Raw genomic sequence first — 9,467 nt, 5'->3', positions numbered from 1 at the left:
ATATAAAATAGTTACTTACGATGTATTGCCTTGTAAGTTGAACAACCATTCACAGACAATACTCTCCTGATGTGTCAGTTTGGGTTTTGTGTCTGTTATTCTGCATTTGAAAGGTGATTTGAAAGCATCAGCAAGCTTCTTCTCTCTTGGTTGATCCAGATCATGCTTTGATGGTCCTACTCAGTAGGAATTGATACACAGATTGGATTTGGATTAAGAACATTTTTCTTTGCTAATCTGATAACAACCTTCTGATGGTCGTCTTTGATTTGGATTAAGATTTTTTACTTGAAGTTTGATCTGAATCTTGACTGAGACCTAGACTAAAGCTTGGATGAGTATCTGCATGCTAGGAGATTTATCATATAAATAGTTGTAAGTTAATTATAATATGTGAGTTTATTTTGAAATGTTTATCAAAATTGTTACCTCCTTTATTTCCTTTTGTCTTGTTAGCTTTTTCTCCTTTCTTATTTTGATTTTCTGACTTTTTCTTTCCTGAACGATAAAGAACTGTGATTAAGTAATTCATATGTGAATAAGTAATGTATTTATTTATGAATAAGTAATACATATCATTATTTATGAATAATTAATACTATATTTTTTTATTTATTCATATATTGTGTTATTCATTTATGAATAATAAAACTTACTATATTCAATTATTAGTGAATCAACTATTTACCTCTATCTTCTGCATTTCCTTTTTCAATTTTTGTTTGTTTTTCTTCACCTCCATCTTTCTTGTTCTTAGCTTCTGTTCCTCCTTCATTTCTATCTTCATAGTTTTCCATGCCTGAAACATATACATCATGTATGAATATTTTTTATTTTTTATTCATTTATAAAGTGTATTATTCACTTATGAATAAACAATGTTATTAAAAAAATCAATATAAATATTGTAATATATTTTAAATCATTCATTTACCTATATCATCTCCCTTTGTTTTTTCAACTTTTGTTCCTTGTTCATGTACACCTTCTAATTTTTCCTTTTCTGCAAGAGTATTAGTTTTACCTATACTTATTGGTGACCCTGGTCAAAATTTAACAAACAAAATTGTTATTGTGTATTGATATTTTTATATATTTTTTTAAAATAAAAGTAAGACAAAATTTACCTATATCAATATTATCGAAAATAGTTTTCATTTCAGGGTGATTCCAGATTTCATCTTCTTGATTATTTAAACTTGAAACTCCAATTCCAAGGACTTTGTCCACAATGTTGTCAACAATTTTATCCAACAAATTTTCATTTTTAGTTTGTTGAATAGTCTCTTCATGATTATTTGTTTCCTCAGCATGATCATCTTTTTCCTCTTCATCATTCTGATTTTCATTCCTTTTTCCATCTTTCTCTTTTACTCCAATTTCATCTTCTTTTTTATTTTTATCTGCATCATTCTTTATTCCTTCATTATCTGCTTCATTTGAATCTAGCAAATAATCTACTTCTGGTTGACTTGCACCATTATCACTGTCTTCTTCACCATTTCCCTCTTTATCTTCATTTTCTGTTTGATCATTTGTTTTTTGACCCATTATTGGTGTTAAATTGAATCCTTCAACTCCAGTTTCATTAATTGGAAAATTAAAAAGTGTTGTGCTTTTAGTTTTTTCTTCAACAATCATATTTTTCATATTTTCTTTGAAAATTCTAAAACTTTCCTTTTCAGGGAACTTTGTCATCGCATCATTAAGCTTTGAATTCAGCTTTTCCTTCACCCTCTCAAAACTATTAAGCATTTTTGATATTTTTGATTCATATGTCTATGTAACAAAAAGAAGTATATGATTAGAATTTAATATAATAATTTAATGTAATTATATATTATTAACATGTTAAAACTAATTACCTCAACATAATGATCTTCATCTTTATCAGAATCACTGTCTTCGAGATCTGTATCTCCTTCATTTTGTTCATTAACAAATTCTTCGTTTAATTCTCCAACTCTAAATCTACCTTTTTCTTGTTCAAATGTCTCTCAATATCTAATATTCTCTGAACTCCAATAACAAATTGTTGGACGTTTATGTGTTACTGTTAAAGCTTATGAGTGGATGTTATCAGCATAGAACAATTGTACATAAATGATAACTAATTGATATTCATATATGAACAAGTAATATTATTTTTTACTTATTCATAAATGAATAAGTAATGTAAAGCATTATGTGTGAACAAATATACTTTTCTTATTAATATATGAATATTTGCTATTAGTTTATGAATAATCAATATTATTAAAAATTTAGTATAAACATTATAATAACTTACCACCAAGAAAGCTGAAGGCCCAACAAAGAAGTTGTTATCTGAGTATGGTATGTATGAGTTTTTTGTTCTAACAAGACAATTCAAAACATAGCTGCACCAGTTTATGTTGTTGATATTTGTTTTTCTTGAAATATAACTCAAGGGAAACATGTTACATCTTCCCATTGATGTTGACTCGCAAAAAGTGTTGACAAAAAGAACTAAGAAGTTCAATTTGAAATTAAAATCAACTTGTGTGGTAGAAACAATAACATTTTTGATTGTAGTCAGTCGGATGATTGAATCCGTTTTAAATTGTTGCTTCCATTCATCATAACTTGTATCATCCTTAGGCCATTGATCCAGTTGTGTAAGTTTGTTTCCACCAATTGGTATGCCCAACGTGTCATGAACAGACTCTGCTGTTACTTTCAATTCCTTTCCTTCAATAGCTATGTTCTATTCATATGTGAATATAACATACATATTCACGACTGAATATTTGAATAAAACATATGTATTCATATTTTTTTTATTCACATATGAATATGTTTTGATATATTCATATGTGAATAGAACATATGTAAGTCATTCTTGTTGTATTCACATTTGAATATTATATGTATTGCAGCAAGTTATGTTTTATTCATATGTGAATATAACATAAATATTCACGACTAAATATTCGAATAAAACATATGTATTCATATTTTTTTTTATTATCATATGTGTAACGACCAAAAATTTCAACAAAATTTAAACTTTTCAAAAACATCCCAATTCATTAAGTTATTACAAAAAGGTTTTCAATACATTTATTATCAGAGTATTCCATTGTCCATATCATAAAACATAAAGACGAGGAGCGGTACGATCACGCCTTTGCCTTGCCACGATCTCCTGAAGAACCTGAAAAACATTAAACCACAACTGTAAGCCTGAAAGCTTACTGAGATACCCCCAAAATACCAACCACATATACCATACACATAACATGCTATATCATAACGAATCACAGAACAGCCATGCATATCGGGTCTACTGTGTGACTGGTCCGCCGTGTCGGGCCTTCAGTCCACCTGGTCCACCCTCTGAGTCCAGTCATGTCCCTCGAGTCTGCAGTGTGGTTGGTCCGCCCGCACCGGGCCTTCAACCCACCTGGTCCACTCTCTGAGTCTACAGTATGACTGGTCCGCCCGCATCAGGCCTTCGGTCGACCTCGTACACTCTCGGAGCCTCGGCACGTCTGGTCCGCCTCATGGGGCCTACAACCTATCCGGACCGCTCGCTGGGCCTTCGGAACAACCAGTCCGCCCTAGGTATCTTGGCCTACAGCACAAAGCAGGACCCGCGTCAACCCAACTCCAGTCCAAACAACCATGTGCACATAAACATACAATCATATAACAATTCATATTCAATCAAACCGATCTAGCAGATCACGTAACACAACATAGTCTAAGCAGGATACCGACCTAACCGGTCACTAGCATAGCATCATCCTATATACCAAGATACCGACCTTAACCAGGTCTCTAACGTATACCATCCTAACTACCAGGATACAAACATAGTAAAATAGCAATATAACAATAATACCCGAATTACAATCCGATAAAGGGTCGGCCTTGTGCCTTAGACCCTGTTGATATAGTGAGGATAACTCACCTCGCAACTGCTGACTGAAAAGGATAAGGTCACGCTGCTGCAACCTCCGACCCGAACTCCACCACTGTCAATACCCAAGGACTGAATCCAATAAATACCAATAATTACCAAATTACCCCTGGAAATCAACTGGTCAACCCTTGGTCAAAGTTAAAGTCAAAGTCAACCTCCTGACTGACTCTACTCGCCGAGCCAACCCAATTACTCGTCGATTCCCCATGCTTAGAACTTACCCAATCCGCGACTCAACTCGCCGAGTCACCCCGAGACTCGCCGAGTCTCGTAACTCTAAGTCCCTTCGCACTCAACTCACCGAGTCCTCCCTTGACTCGCCGATTCATGACTCAACCAGAAGAATATTAGGACCTCACAACTAGACTCGCCGAGTCCAAGAATAGACTCGTCGAGTCCAAGGCTATTTTCAACCTACTCGCCGAGTTGTTCTTCCAACTCGCCGAGTTCCAGTCCATTTTCAAGCAACTCGCGAGTACACCTTTGTGATTCGCCAAGTACCACTAGTTCTTAACCCATACAGAAGCTTTTTAGGGCATGCAATCGATCCAAAACATAGATCTACCCTTCTACAACCATTCCATCACGTAAAGTCGCAAACTTTACGTGAATCCAAAGAGATCTAGGCATTTACACTTTAGGGCTAGGGTTTGGGACAAGATTGCTTCACCAATCACTCATTAACAGGGACTTTAATGCACTCTAGACCTTCTCAATTCCAGATCTGAGGTAGCAACCTCATATCTAACCTTTAAACTCCATATACCACAAGCCAAACTTTCCATATAACCCAAAATGATGACTCTAAAAGAATAGCATCCCGAAGAACGAGATATTACCTCAAAATAAAGCCCCCAACAGCAAGGAATCGGAATCTAAGCAAAGCCCCTTGCTCCAAGCCTCCTAACTCTCCAAGATCTTCTTCCAACTTCCTTCTCCAAGGCTCAAATGCACTCAAAACCTTCACAAATGCGTATCTAGGGTTTCTGGACTACAAGGGAAGGTAGGGAGGCTGGGGAGAGGGTATAATGTCCTTTATATAGGGCTCATTCGCTGAAATTAGGGTTTTCTTCGCACAGCGCCTACTCGTCGAGTCCAGCTTTGGACTCGCCGAGTTGGCCACTTAACACGCGACCTGAGTTGCGAATCTACTCACCGAGTCCACCCATGGACTCACCGAGTTGTCCTTCAAATTTTACACTTTTAGCCCTTCAACTCTACTCTTGATATTCCGGGATGTTACAATTCTCCCCCACTTAAATTAGGCTTCGTCCTCGAAGCCTGTGGCAACACAACTTCAGAACTACTCTTGCAATGCACCTGCTGGCGTTAACCATACCAATTCTTCAAAACACATTCATCGAAAGCCAAAACCCAACTTACCCTCTTGCGGTGTCCTGACCACCGCTTCAAGCCATCCACCGGCCTCATCCTTTGATAACCACACCTAACCACTGAGTACCACTCCCTAATACTTCGCTCGCTTCAATTCACAACCATCACTCGACCCATATGAGCTATAAATAACCATGCACCACCGGATTCCCGATCCGAGTCCAACTCTATCCATTCCATGCCGACAGAAAGACACATTCTTCAAAGCAACTCCCATGAGTTCTCCTCTTGTAATCACATGCACATGCTGAACAAGCTCTAGCACCCTCGGGTTAGGAAAACCCATCACACTGACGACCCTCAAAACATCCCTCAGGATGAACCACTACTACACAATTCCTTCACCGAAATAAAGCTGGGAATCCAAAACTCCATCCCTGCATCCCTTACGAGCTTCTTGACTTTACACGCTCGGAATTTCCTTCCGTGACCTCAGCAGACATCCAAACCGGATGTGATTCCATATCACCGCCGCACACACTACGCAAACTATAATTGAAACACCTCATTCATAACTTCGCGCTACTTATTTCACTTCCGTGACTTACACTCCCCCTTGGAGCTGCATTCCTTCCCTTTTTCCTTACGAAGGAGATCCACTTGGCTCAGTTTTACACTATCACAAGTGCCATGGTGCTCATCCAATACTACACCATTTCCTTATGGCATAACCGCCATCCCATGCACCATACATACTTTGAATCCACTCACGAAGATTCTCAAGTCCATGCACTACCTTCACTAATCGCGATCAATATCCGAGGCCAGACCTTTTAACGCTAACATATCGCGACATACTCATCCATTTCCTCGCACCGATCTAACAACACATGTAGAGTCTTCAGCTTGACTGGACCGCCTTACCTGACCTTCAGCCAACTGGACCATTCTCATAACCTTCAGCAGACCTGGACCGCCCTCTAGGGCCTTCAGTCTAGCTGGACCGTTCTCCGAGCCTTCGGCCTGACTGGTACACCTACCGGCCTTCAGTCTATCCGGACCGCTAAACTAGCAATCAACATTCCGAGTTACTCCTTCGGGAAACTCCTCCCATGCATACTGTTCTGGCCCTCTAGGGTTCCGAACTCTACCTCCATCCCATATACTCAGTCCCGTCCCAATCCTAGGCCTTCCACAATCAATCGTTAATGGTTTGTATCCCTCCCCGCACGCCTGCCATTTACTCATACCAGCCTATGTCCTTGGCTGACCGAGGCACTACTGAATCCCATGCAGCTAAACAACCTTTCATACTCGTCGATCCTCCGGAGAATTCTCCAATTCTCCCCCACTTAGAGCACTAACTATCAACCACCGGTCGCCATCACCGACCTCCCTCAACAACCCTTCACGACACATACTCTTTCACGCGAACCGTTTCCCACTAACACATACAACCTTTACCAATCGCATAACAATACTGATGATCCCAGCACGAAAGAAATCGATCCTCAGCTAACCACTCCTCAAACTGAAAATGTTGCTTAATATCCAAACCAACACCCGATTCCCACGAACAATCCTCATGAATGATAATCAACGAAATTTCTAACACTAAGCCCATAACCATGCCATAACCCTCAAAATCAAAGAATACAATATCGAAAACCATGCAACGAGACTAGCATATAAACGATACTCCACAATACTCATAAAATAATAAGACATCAAGAAGAACATACCCGCAGCTGCATCCGGCACAGCCCTGACCTCCTCCGTTATAAGCTGGAAAGCACAACCCTGAGCCCTTGGGGGCTCTGCTCCACCCTAACCTCCACCCGTGATCCTCAACATGGCCGGTGCTGGAGCCTGCACCGATCCTACAGTAAGTTGTGGACAGTTGATCCTCAAGTTCCCAACCTGATGACAATGATAACAGATCCTCAAATCCCGACTCGGAACTGCCTGCCGACAATCCCTCGCATAGTGCCCCTCCTTTCCGCACTTGCGGCATGCACCACCGGATCGACAAACTCCGGTGTGACCCCTCCCACACTTCCCGCAAGTGTAGCTGCTCTGATCTCCCAATCTAGAATAAACGGTCGTAGACCGTTTCGGCGCTGACTGCAACTGCACCGGAGCCTACCTATGCTCTCGTAACTGCAACTCAAGCTCCAACTCATGCCGCCTGGCGGCCTCCTGCAACTCCAATAAAGTCTCGCACCTCTGCGTAGACACAAACTGTCTGATATCCCTCTTGAGCATACTCAGGTATCGAGACATCTGAGCCTGCTCCGCAACGAACTCAAGGCAGAACATCGCCCTCTCAGTGAACATCCGGGTGATCTCAGTCACCGACTCTGAACCCTGCTTCAGCTCCAGGAACTCCTGAGCCAATCTCTCTCTCTAAACCCGCGGAACATAACGAGTGTTGAACATCTCTCTGAACTGATCCCATGAAACCGCAGCCCTCTGCGCATCCGAATATGACCCCGTGGTCAATCTCCACCAATCCTTCGCCCCGAGCCTCAACAGGTTCAGAGCACATCTCACCCTCTGATCAGTAGGGCATGAACACGTGAATAAAAACCCTTCGACATCTCACAACCATCTCATAGCAACAATAGGGTCCTGAAATCCATCAAAGGTAGGGGGCTTCGTATTATCGAAGTCCCGATACTGGAAACCTCTACCAGCTCCTCCCCCTGCCGCTGCTACAGCCGTTGTAGCTGCCGCGGCAGCCGTCTCTGTGAGAGCCGCATAACGCTCATCAAAATAGTCAACCATGGCGGTCTTTGTCGACCCAAACAGTTCTGGCAGCTAGGCCCGGAACAACGCAACAACCTCATCGTGCAAGATCTCATGAATCCTGGCATCCGACTCGCTTGTGCTCGTCTGACCAACAACCTCGGGTGGTACTGACCCGCCCTGACCTCCCTCTCCTGCTCCCGATCCTGACCCGGACCCGCTCCCAGCATGCCTCATGACCACCATACTAAAAAAACACCACAATATCTCAGATACTTCCCACTAACCCGAGAACCAACTCTCAACCCAACCCTAGAGGTCATGGTTTCCCTGATATGCGTATGGGGCCTGTGCTTTTAGTAGTATGGGCCCATACTACCTTCTACACCTACCCATATTTGTATGAAGTACTACCACAACACTCTAGTGACAAATATACATAGCAAGCACTCAATCCTCACTCCTAGAGGAACACTGAAAATCTCATACAGAAGGAAACCCTAGGATAGCAGGCATCATAGACAAGCAACATTAGCATGAAATCCTGAAGATCCCTAGCCTAGTACTATCATGTTGTTCTATCAAAGCTAGAAAACAAATATCATGTATGGTATTTTGGGGTTACTTACTGGCTCCGACTGATCGTACCTCCGCGTCCTCCTTTACTTATTTTGAAAACCATTTTAAATTCTCTTTTGAAAACCCTCCTCGATTTGACACTGGAGTCACACAAGTGTTCCTCCAATTCACTCAAACCAAGACTCTGATACCAACTTGTAACGACCAAAAATTTCAACAAAATTTATACTTTTCAAAAACATCCCAATCCATTAAGTTATTACAAAAAGATTTTTAATACATTTATTATCAGATTATTCCCAGGTACATATCATAAAACATAAACACAAGGAGCGGTACGATCACGCCTTTGCCTTGCCACGGTCTCCTGAAGAACCTAAAATACATTAAACCACAACTGTAAGCCCGAAAGCTTAGTGAGATACCCCCAAAATACCAAGCACATATACCATACACATAACATGCTATATCATAACGAATCATAGAACAACCATGCATATCGGGTCTACTGTGTGACTGGTCTGCCGTGCCGGGCCTTCAGTCCACCTGGTCCACCCTCTGAGTCCAATCATGTCCCTCGAGTCTGCAGTGTGGTTGGTCTGCCCGCACCGGGCCTTCAACCCACCTGGTCCACTCTCTGAGTCTACAGTATGACTGGTCCGCCCGCATCGGGCCTTCAGTCGACCTGGTCCACTCTCGGAGCCTCGGCACGTCTGGTCCACCTCGTGGGGCCTACAGCCTATCCGGACCGCTCGTTGGGCCTTCGGAACAACCGGTCCGCCCTGGGTATCTTGGCCTACAACACAAAGCAGGACCCGCCTCAACCCAACTCCAGTCCAAACAACCATGTGCACAC

The sequence above is a fragment of the Lactuca saligna genome, chromosome 3 (assembly GCF_052625555.1).
Source record: "Lactuca saligna cultivar CGN05327 chromosome 3, ASM5262555v1, whole genome shotgun sequence".
Taxonomy (NCBI): Eukaryota; Viridiplantae; Streptophyta; class Magnoliopsida; order Asterales; family Asteraceae; genus Lactuca; species Lactuca saligna.
The sequence above is the reverse complement of the archived record's forward strand: the minus strand, read 5'-3'. Positions refer to the sequence as shown.